Source organism: Schistocerca nitens, chromosome 2 (assembly GCF_023898315.1).
Source record: "Schistocerca nitens isolate TAMUIC-IGC-003100 chromosome 2, iqSchNite1.1, whole genome shotgun sequence".
NCBI lineage: Eukaryota > Metazoa > Arthropoda > Insecta > Orthoptera > Acrididae > Schistocerca > Schistocerca nitens.
The window spans coordinates 880,885,655-880,898,060 of record NC_064615.1 but is presented as its reverse complement, the minus strand read 5'-3'; positions in this window follow the sequence as shown (position 1 = coordinate 880,898,060).

The window sequence follows — 12,406 nt, the reverse complement described above, 5'->3', positions numbered from 1 at the left end:
TTTTTCTTATTATGCTGAAAAAGGTCATAATTATTTATTGTGTTGTTCTAATGTCCATATTTCAGGATATATAATTGGATCACATATTTAAATACAGTTTGTCAAACTGCTATTTTGTTAATTGTTTGTGGTTGATATTTTCGGTTTAATAAAAGTTGTTTATCGCAGTAGGCCCACGTCTGCACAACTTCCAATCCGAATCCAGTACCCCTTCACGTCAAAACCTACGCTGCAGTAGCATCGTGTCACTCTTCCATTGCATTCAATGAACCCATATACGCTGTGCATATTGGCCAACTCCCAATCAGTAACCCCATCGCCGGCCGAAGTGGCCGTGCGGTTAAAGGCGCTGCAGTCTGGAACCGCAAGACCGCTACGGTCGCAGGTTCGAATCCTGCCTCGGGCATGGATGTTTGTGATGTCCTTAGGTTAGTTAGGTTTAACTAGTTCTAAGTTCTAGGGGACTAATGACCTCAGCAGTTGAGTCCCATAGTGCTCAGAGCCATTTGAACCATTTTTTGAGTAACCCCATCCATAACTTTGAATATCACTGTTAACGTTTCACCGACGGGAAACCAAAACCGAGACCGAACCGCTCTGTACTGAACGCAAGAAGAGGGAGAAGAATAAAGTGAGAGTCACTGTTGTCAACAAAAAATACCACGAGTGAACTGAATTGGGTCATTTCGTATTTACTCTTCCATATTACAGAAATATGAAGTTTAAGTGGTGCATCACGTTAAAGATTGACTCGAAATGGCCCATTCTTATTATGCTTCATTGCCCTAAAGTGTCATAAAATATGACGTTGGCGGATAAACAAGTACAGATCTCTCACGAACGAGCTCTTCGTATTGCTTAGTATTTGAATGCGATAAGGAAAGGCGCCGCAGTCTGCAAACGTTTGGAAAGCAGACCTTAGCACCATAGTTTCGATCAGTAAAAGTCTCATCCTTCCTGTCTCTTTGTCACCAGTAACATAACCTCAAGTAGGCCTGATATCCAAAGTAATAAAAACTTAGACTAGCCCGTCAATAAGGTCAGTTACATCATGTATTATTCTCCCCTCTTCCCTCCCCATCCTGCCTCTTCCCACGTACTTGGTGCTGTGAAGCATTACTATTCTTGTAGTTTAAGTGATACATTACATTAAAAGATGGCTTCAGCCTTGGAGATTATGACTGACAGACTGTGTGTGTGTGTGTGTGTGTGTGAGTGTGTGTGTGTCCTGCGAATGCTGACAAAAGCGTCCCACTGTCGCTCTCCTCGTCACCACTTACCACTTCAAGTTGGCACGTAGGGTGTCTGCCATCACAGATACATATACCATGGACCAGGAGCCACATAGATATACAAAACGTGATCAAAAGTATCCGGACATCCCAAAAAAACATACTTTTTTATATTAGGTGCATTGTGCTACCATCTACTGCCAGGTACTCCGAATCAGTGACCTCAGTAGTCATAAGACATCGTGATAGAGCAGAATGGGGCGTTCTGCGGAACTCACGGATTTCGAAAGTGGTCAAGTGATTGGGTGTCCCTTGCGTCATACGTCTGTACGCGACATTTACACACTCCTAAACATCCCTAGGTCCACTGTTTCCGATGTAATAGTGAAGCGAAAACGTGAAGGGACACGTACAGCACAAAAGCGTACAGGCCGATATCGTCTGTTGGTTGACAGGGACAGCCGACAGTTGAAGAGGGACGTAATGTGTAATAGTGGCTAAATTAGTAATGTATACGGTCTCCAGAGATCAAAAGAGAAAGCGGAGGTGTAATTTTCCCCATGACAAGTACGAATGCATAATGACCCACAAAAAGGAACGCAGTTCAGCATGACCTTGAAGCATGCATAAATTCCAAACAAATAAATGCAACTCGAATAACTTCACTTGCTACAATCTCACCGTACTGCTGAAAGTTGTCGGTTGAACGAACTCATCTCGAAAACACAAGACTAGTGTCAAAACCACATCCATTCAGTGTGTAGCCAGGAACAAGAATGTTTTTTCAAAGCTCCATGAAGTGTCCAAACCAAATAACACATACCCACTGTTCTCATTGGTTGGCGTCTATCAAAGCTTCTGCTTGCCCCTAAGAGATATTGGACGATTCTTTTGCAATGATGCACTTAAAATCGTCCCCTTGTGTTGCAAGACAAGTATCATTCTCGATTTTTAGTAGAGCAACTGTGCACAGCGAGGTCGTAACTGGAGTTATACAAGTCTGTTACATCTTATATTTTTTTATCTAAAATCCACTTACCTGCTTCTATCATATGATGTGTTTTTGCTGGTGGTGGTCTCGTCAGGATTGCATGTGGAGGTATAAACACAACGGTGAATTGTGAAGGGAATACTCAGTTACTGATTTTGGCAATTAAGTGAGTACTACGATTTAAGGACAGACGTAGGGCAAAACGCATTTTATATCTCCAACAATATTACAGCTAAAATAGTAAAACTTGAGGTTATTATGTACAACATATTTCTTGATATTCTGTGGAATTTCTGTTTGAAATTGCGAGTCGACATAATTTTATAAGGACTTGAATTTTTAATTACCATTGTTTCTATATGTACCTTTTCTCGTAAATTAATCAAACAATAAAACTGCAATTTCACAGTTTACATCTGGATGAGAGGCTAATAAAACACGTGGCACAGATTTTTGTTTAAGGTCATTGTTACTTTGAAATTAATTTTTCAGTTTGGTGTTACTCACTTGAGAAAAATAGACAAGTTTTAAAGGAGAACTTTTCTTAGAGAGAAGATAATGTAAGAATGCTGCTCAGGATTATTCAGTAAGTAGTTCTTAAGAACTATGCCAAATTTCGGGATTTTAGGTTGTATAGTTCCTGAGAAAATGTACATAATGCAGTAAATAAATGCAATTTGTGACTGAAGGCGGTTTGCTCTTCATTTTACGAAAGTAAAACAGTCGCGGACGAAACACTGAAAAACAATGGATAAAATTATAATGTACATTATTGCTCAAAACTGTCAGTTTATGGCAAATCACATTTAAAGTTTTTGATCAAATTTTTGGCAATATTACGATACCTCTAGTCACTAACGCTCTTCGTATTCATAATCTTTATTTTCTTCCCCTGCCTCCTTTGCCTAGCTAACTTCTGTATTTCTTCTTCTGCTGCCTGAGCTTCGTCCAGTCGCGTTTCATCGATGCTTCCGAGTATATTCATTGTGACTGCACCTGGTTGGAAGCCTATTCTCTGCAGGCGTAACACAATGTTGTATTCGCTCGAACATCTTCCCATGGAAAGCAGAAGACTGAACATCATACTTACAAACTATACACAGAATATGTAAATTACTTACAATGCCAATTCTGTCACTGTTATCATACAGTTTAAGGCCCTTTGACCCACAGCTACCACATGTACATGAAACATTAATCATATGGGCAAATATTTCTTAGTCAGTTAACCTTAACCCACTGGAAAACTCATCTTTGGCACTGCACACACCATCATCAATTTCTTCACTAATTTTCTTCTTCGATGAACTCAGTGATATTGCTAAAAATTGTTCTTCACACTTAGGAGCAGCAACTGTAGCACTGTTATTTAAATTTCTTGTATCTTTTACACGTTAAGTTCGACATTTCCTCACCTTTTTGTAATATCCGTCCACTGTTACGACCCATTTCGAGCAAAACAGGTCGATATATGCAAAACCAAAAACTGAAATAAGTTTGTAGCACTTACTCTTCAAAACAACCACGTTGAAAACAAAGAAACATGGAAAGATAATCTTCCTCACAGCCTTCGAGACGTATCTGCAGTTAGTTTCGAAAGTCTGAGCGATGCTCATCCGTAGTATAGGGTTAGGGTCTTTGATTAATAATCAGGGTGTCCTAAGTACTTGCTTCTACACCCGCCACCACTTAAATTTTGCTTAATAAACAGCACTGGCAGCCGAAGACATCCGGCATAAGAAATCATCCTCGTTCTGCCAATGGCCTTGTTAAAGAAGACGGAGCAATGGACAGAGGTTCACGGCACTCTGTTGTCCTTGGGGTGAGAAATTGCCCCTAAAGGCAGGGCGGAAGATTCAGGAATGACCAAAGGCATGAGGATGCAGAAGACAATGGAAATGACTTCATTAATGTGTATCCACAAGACATGTCACCTGCAGCTGAAAAATATATCGTAATGATCTCTCCCTTGGTAAAATATTCCGCAATAATTCCCCATGCGGTTGTCTGGGAGGGGACTGAAAACGGGGAGGTGACCATGAGAAAACAAGTGAATAACCAACGAAAAGACAACTTTCTACGAGTTGGGGTGGGGAATGTCAGAAGCTTCAACGTGGTAGCAAAGTAAGAAAATCTGAAAAAGGAATGCAAAGGCTCAACCTCGATGTAGTAGGGATCAGTGTAGTCAAATGGAAAGAAGACAAGGATTCCTGGTCAGATATGTGTAGAGTAATATCAACAGCAGCAGTAAGTGGTATAACGGGAGTAGGATTCATTATGAATAGGAAGGCAGGGCAGAGAGTGTGTTGCTGTGATCTGTTCAGTGATAGGGTTGTTCTTATCAGAATCGACAGCAAACCAGCACCTACAACGACAGTTCAGGTATACATGCAGACGTTGCAAGCTGAAAACGTAGAGATAGAGAAAGTATATGAGGGTATTGCAAGGGTAATACAGTATGTAAATGGAGATGAAAATCTAATAGTCTTAAGGGGACTGGAATGCAGTTGTAGGGGAAGGAGCAGAACAAAAGGTTACAGCAGCACATGCGCTTGGGACAAGGAACGAGACAGGAGAAAGACCAACTGAGTTCTATAATAAATTTCAGCTAGTAAGAGTGCATACACTGTTCAAGAATCAGAAGGGGAGGAGGTACACATGGAAAAGGCTGGGCGATACGGGAAGATTTCAGTCAGATTATATCATGGTCACACAGAGATTCCGAAATCAGATACTGAATTGTAAGGCGTGCGCAGGAGCAGATATAGACTCAGATCACAATGTAGTGGTGATGAAGAGTAAGCAGAAGATCAAGAGATTAGTCAGCAAGAATCAGTACGCAAAGAAGTGGGATATAGATGGACTAAGGATTGACGAGATACGCTGGAAGATGTCTAAGGCTGTAGATGCAGCAATAATAAATAGCTCAGCAAGCAGTATAGCTGAAGAGGAGTAGTCATCTCTAAAAAGGGCAGTCGTAGCAATTGGAAAGAAAAACATAGGTACAAAGAAGGTAAGTATGAAGAAACCATGGGTAACAGAAGGAATATTTCAGTTAATCGATGAAGGGAGGAAGTACAAAAATGATCAGTGAAATTCAAGAAAACAGGAATATAAGTCGCTGAGGAATGAAATAAATAGGAAACTCAGGGAAGCTAAGATGAAATGGCTGCATGAGAAATGATTGTCGGTAGATCTGACTCAGCATATAGGCAAGTCAAAATAACCTTCGGTGAAATTAAAAGCAAGGGTTGTAACACTAAGAGTCCAATGGGAATTTCGCTGTTAAATGTACAGGAGAGAGTGGATAGGTGAAAAGAGTACACTACAGGCCTCGATGATGTGTAAGATTTGTCTGATGTGGTAGAAGAAGAAACAGAAGTCAAAATTTAAGAGAGGGGAGCGCGACGCTAAGGAGTGTCGGTCGAGAGCTCAGAGACAGAACACGTGTCACACGTCCCTGATATCGGTCATGGCATATCTTACCACACTCAAGGTCTTATTTCATTTATACAGCCAGGAGAGATTTAGATGGCTTAACTTGAAGATAGAATTCAGGGTAAAATTCGCAAGCATAGCGTGAAAGCAATTGCAGGGTTAGGCTCGTGATTTTTAGTCGGAGTTTGCAATAATTCCATGCTTTGCTTGTCACTTAAAGAAGCCTCCTTATCCTCAAAATAATAATAATTATTTTCCACATCTAATTAATAAATATGCTGTGGTTATTATATGTTAATGTAACTTTGGAATTGAAGTAATTTGTTAATCTGGCACTCAGCTATTATTGATACTTATGCCATTGTTATTGTCATTGTCTATTATTGATCATGATGATTTCTGAAGTTTTAAATGGACTTAATTTATGAAATTCCTTCTCACAAGTTATTTAGTAGTTAACAGGGCCCAAACAAACTTCTTTTTATTCAAGTCATTCTTAGTAACAACAAAATTTAGCCGCTGCTGCTGCATGCTGCTGCGAATTGCTGTAAACCACATGGAAAAAGGCAGTCACCTAACGAGGTGAGTGCAAAACTTAGACCCAAAAGAGAGACACTGACACCCCACAACATGCCATGTAGTCTGATCCGGTAAATTCTGTTGCACAAGCCAGATTCTGTATCACTTGTAAATTATTGTTCAAAAACGCAGCCAGATAGCTTAGGTATACATAGTTACAGGTTCATTTGTTCCTGTAGTTTTTCATATTCAAATACGCAGTCAGATAGCTTATCCAAATGTTAGTTTTAAGTTTTTAATGTAACGATGAGTTTAGGGCTTAAATGACAGTCAAAGTACACGCATACAGTGCTACGCAGGTTAGATTCCTATTACTGATAGCTCAGGTTACTTATCGAGTCCATTTTCACAGATGAACATAGGCATATTTGTTGTTGCCCTGTTACATATGTTGTAAATTATGTTGTCTTAGACCTCCTGGCTAGGACGTAGTGAAGCTCAACTGTGTCCTTCCTTCCCTGTAATTAGTTCCTTACAATTTTATTCTCTTTCCGTTTGCATTCAGTGCAACACTACGCAGACGATTCTTTACTGTTTTGAATATGTATTGGTTAGGAATGCATGCACCGCCAACATTGATTATCGGCATACGGTGGCAAACATTTTTTTCTGAGAATGTTAAACGGTTTGATTTGAAACCTGAATAGCCGTATGTATGTTGCCTTTTACCAACAATAGATCGTGTAATGAGTACAAGTGCATATATCTTATGTGTAGTGTCTTATTGTGTACAAAAATCAGTGTGCTCATTGTTTTTTATCTGCTTCGAACAATCTTCCGACATGCACGTCACAAACATTACGATATGATGTTTTGTGCATGGTCGTAACTGCACCACTAAAAGGACTACACCTGCCAAAATAGCACTGCCAGTCTCGGTTACCTTTTTCCATAAAACTTTTCATGGGTGTGTCATACGTCCTGCAAAGAGAGTTCCTTACATTCCGCCGGCCGGAGTGGCCGAGCGGTTCTAGGCGCTAAAGTCTGGAACCGCGCGACCGCTACGGTCGCAGGTTCGAATCCTGCCTCGGGATGTGTGTGATGTCCTTAGGTTAGTTAGGTTTAAGTAGTTCTAAGTTCTAGGGGACTGATGACTTCAGAAGTTAAGTCCCATAGTGCTCAGAGCCATTTGAACCTTACATTCCATCCTTTTAGCAGAATGTTTACACTTCAGCATCTGTGGAAACTCTTGTGGTTGCTACCTAAAGATAGATAAAAATGAATTGAAATCCAACAGATGCTAGTTGTACAAATATGCGAAAGCAATCAAAAGTTGAATGTTTCTGTTTTCAAGTACACTGTACTATCGAGGAATGTTTCTGAAGGGAGAATTATATTTTAGATTTGGAGAGGTTACGCAGCAACGAAGAGGCGAAGAACATGTTATGTGGGTAGGTCATTAATTCCAACAATATGAAAGTTGTAGTATTTGATTATTGCTATAAAAAGTGGTCTTCCTCACCTCTTGATTTTATTCGACATTTCGTTCACATTGCTCTATATTTCTTCGTCTTCATGGAACCGCAATTTGACTTGACCTCTTCCCTGTCGCGATTAATGCTGCTGTCAGCATTATTTTCGCCGGGCTTATCGACATGTTCATCAAAAGAAGTACTCCATTTTGGGCTGTCCTATTACAAAACTTCTTCTAAAATCAACAATGGAATTAGGACGCTGGACGGTCAGTTTATCACAAAACAACGTCCTCTCGTACTGTCGTTCCTGCTACCATGTAGTAGAACCAAAAACATACGAGATACTCTCCAATAATGCCAAACTAAACAGTTTAGTCACAGGCTACCCGAAAGAGCAACCTTTATAAAGTGTAACGTGTGGCAAGATGACATGTCCGGTTCTGCACCGACCCTTTGCGGATCCCATTATTCCTTTAAGTTCTGTTCTCTTCTGCTACCGATTGAGATTTGGTCGGTGTTGCAACCCCAGCATGTTTTCTCACCTCATTTTAAACGTCTTAGAATCATTTTGGCAGTCTGATGGATACAACATAGGCATCCAGTAAAAAAAACTGTACGAGAAGGAGGCTGTGCCTCAGCTTCTGTTTTTTGGTCACATAACTGGGTTTGTACCTGGGGCCCCCATTGGTATCTGACGATGGCTGCTTGCTGAAACGTATTGTGTGCTTGGAAGTGAATTAGCTAAAGATAAAACGTAGATGGAAATTGTAATAAAAATATATATTTATACTCCAGTAATTGAAGTAACAGAACGACAAAGGAAAGTGTAATGATGAGCCCACTTACGAACGGTATTGCAGCAGCTGACAAATCCATCATAATAACTACTTAGTGATATTAAATCTTTGATTACCGTGGCACTCTATGAAGCTAATTAGAGGATGAGTAGAAAAACAAGATAGCACATAAAAGATAAACAAGACACTCCCTCGATCGTACTCTAGATAAAGCGTCTTACATCAAGAACTTACAAAATATTGTGCAACGTACTGCATGTAACACCATTGTCACATATATTAAAATCAGAATTATCTAAGCTTTTGTAAAATCTAAGAAGCTAAACTTGACCCAGATCGTATTTCCGGGGGTGGGCCAAGTCAAAAATGTATTGTGAAGTAAAGCATATGAATTCAATGTTTTTCTGGCCTCAAGGGATAAACGTAGAAGGAAAGTTAAACGTCTGGATAAAGGAGAAATGGGCTAAATGAAAATTCCATGGGAGTTAATGAAATGAAACGAAAGATACGAAATATTCATAAAAGTGAATCATAACGACGTTAACTAAAGATAGAGGTGAGTGAAAAGCAGAGATAAATACAAAGGATATTAGTATAAGGTAATTTGTTACACATAACATCACTGAACCGTATAGGATGCTTAAAGATGCTGTCGTTACAGGTAGAGAAAATTTTCTGTTGTGCAGGAATGGGATAACTATAAAAATACTACAAAATCTGTTTCTTGGGAAAGTGGATTAGATGCTGTTTGTTTGATCAAGAAGCATAAGAATTGGTAGAATGCAGATCTCCTTTGCCTTTGGTCTCAGCTGCCTTCTTTATTTTAGCATTAGTGCTGCATCGCAGATAACGAATCTATCTTATATTGCGTGTTTAACCAAAAGTGTCCCTTATCCTTACAGGAGATAGTATGGTCAAAATTAGAAAAAAGCATCAGCAGAGTGTATGTCTGGAAACAATGCTTGTGTCCAGAGTGGCCTGTACTTATTAAGCGCCCTGTCTTTTTATACGATCTTAAAGCGAGTGACCAGAACTCTACTTGACAAAGGAATGCGAAGCAATGCTCAAGAATCTCGTAAAAATCGCGTTTCAAATTTAAAAGATATCTGTCCGCTATTTACTACTTCCGAGTTTATTCAAACAGAATGCCAGTAACTGAATGAGTTGGCGAGTCTATTAAACATAAATCCCTTGGTGCGGATATCTTGGAAGAAATTTTGTTTTAATTCCGTTATTGTTAACAAATAAAAATGTTAATTAAAAATATGAATAGAAGTTTCTCATAAAAATAATATTTGTTGATTTTATGATAGATACTAATCGCGAAATGGTAGTGAGTACGGATCAGAGAGTGGTAAAATACAAAGTCAATATATATATATATATTAAAAATGTCAAAAAACAGTCACAAGACCACAAGATTCCTTGTAACAACTACTACAATTCGATAATAATTACGACAGTGAAAATGATAACATTTACCAAAATCTATAAAGTTTGTAGGCTTGACTAGATGGCCTTCATGCAACAGGACCAACGTTAGTGAGATCACGGGTTTGCAAACAATAACTCACAAAAGAGCTGAAAACAAATGACGTAGTAATATAAAGCAACCAGCTTGAGCTCGGTCAGACATAGCTCCCCTTCAGCTCTAAAACAATACATAGAGTAACATTAAAACCAGAAACCACAAATTGCATGCCACAAGTTTTCACTAAACAATTCAAGTTTGCCTACCTCGCCACAGCGATCTTGAATTAGAGGAATTACTGTAACATTTAAAGGAAAAGGAATTATGGAAAACGGTTGGCGGTCTTAACTCTTGAGGTGTAAAATAAAAGCTTGTAAATAGATGGCTGCAGAAATGACAATTTTACGGAACGATCAGTATTAAAACATAAAATTCTGTTTGCCCTTTACAAACAGGCTCCTAAGTTTTCAGATAAGTTCAAAATAACGCTGACGTGAACTGTTAACGCCGAAAAAGATCTACAGCAAATTGAACCCTCATCGGGGAGAAAGGTAAGCAGCGTTCTACAGGAAAACCTAAAGTGAATTTCGCTCAACGAACATGGCATTTCGCGAATGATAACAGCCTTTTACGTCCTTTAGCTACACGTAACTGAGGTGATCACCGTTTTCTCTTTACGCCTTTGTTTGGCTCCAAGTTAATCCCAACAGCACAGCATCCACAACAAAGGCAGCAAAAATTATTTAAAAAAACGCACAGGATCCGAAGAGACAAACGCACTACCATGAAGGCAGAGGGAAGCAATGACACTTCAGCTGTAAGCCCAAGCTTAGCTGTATGTCAATACTGGCACGGCAGCATCCACAAGTAAGGCAGACAAAACGAGAAGCGTACCGCCTTCGAAAACGCAAACACGCGACTGTACAAGCTGAAGGAAGCAATAGTTCTCCAGCTGTTGTATGCACACTTCTTCCACAGCCACTGACAGCATGACGAACAGGACCTCCGTCCTCGGTGAGCGACCATAGTTTCTAAACAGAAGGCCCGACCCACGTGGAGCAGGAGGGGAGCGTGTTGTTAAGTGAAATCGGCTAGCGACTCCGCACCCACTCGTGAGACGCCGAGCAAACTGTCGCATGGAAACGCAAAAAAGTTTCATGACCGGGAAGAATCGATTCCAACACGCGCACGGCTCAAATTGCACGAAAATAAATTAAAATTTGATAGGCGTACGAAATACGTTATTGAGAAAAATGGAAAGCTATGTATGCTTCAGAAACATTTGTCAGTATCTAAAAAAAGGACAGTACTTTATTTACCCTCCTATATCAGCCATTCGTTAGGGATTTTTCTCAGCGTATGCTGGCGTCAGACCCATTTTAGTGATTCCATGTAGGATGAACAACGTTAACAGTGGACATTAACAGGGGCTGTCCATCCTTCACCTTTATACGGGCTTCAAATCTACAGGAAACAATTTCAATAAGGTGTCTGAATGTCTGTTTGTCGAACGGCACACCATTCTTCCTCAAAAACCGAAATCAGAGAGTAGTGATGTTCGACGCTGGCATCCCAATTGTCCTCTGCTGTATGCAATACACAGTTCTGCAAATTTGCTCATGTTCATGTAACATTATTTATTTATTTATTGTTCCGTGGGACGATATTAAGGAGAAGTCTCCATGGCCACGGAACGAGTCAATACATGAAATTATAACATGATAGTAGAAACAGATAAAATGAAATATAAGAAACATATTCAGACGACAAGTCGTAAGTTTAAATAAAGAAAATCAACACTGTAACACTGGAATTTGTTTAATTTTTCAGCTCTTCCAGGAGCTCCTTGACAGAATAGAAGGAGTGACCCATGAGGAAACTCTTCAGTTTAGACTTAAAAGTGTTTGGGCTACTGCTAAGATTTTTGAGTTCTTGTGGTAGCGTATTGAAAATGGATGCAGCAGAATACTGCACCCCTTTCTACACAAGAGTCAAGGAAGTGCATTCCACATGCACATTTGATTTCTGCCTAGTATTAACTGAGTGAAAGCTGCTAACTCTTGGGAATAAGCTAATATTGCTAACAACAAACGACATTAAAGAAAATATATACTGTTAGGGCAATGTCAGAATTCCCAGACTATTGAATAGGGGTCGACAAGAGGTTCTCGAACTTACTCCACATATAGCTCGAACAGCCCGTTTTTTAGCCAAAAATACCCTTCTTGAATCAGAAGAATTAACCCAAAAAATAATACCATACGACATAAGCGTATGAAAATATGCGAAGTCGGCTACTTTTCGTGTTGAACTGTCACTTATTTCAGATACTGTTCTAATGGTAAATAAAGCAGCATTTAGTTTCTGAACAAGATCCTGAACAAGAGCTTTCCACAGCAGCTTACTATCTATCCAAACGCCTAGGAACTTGAACTGTTCCGTCTTGCTTATAATATGCCCATTCTGTCTGATCAAAATATGGG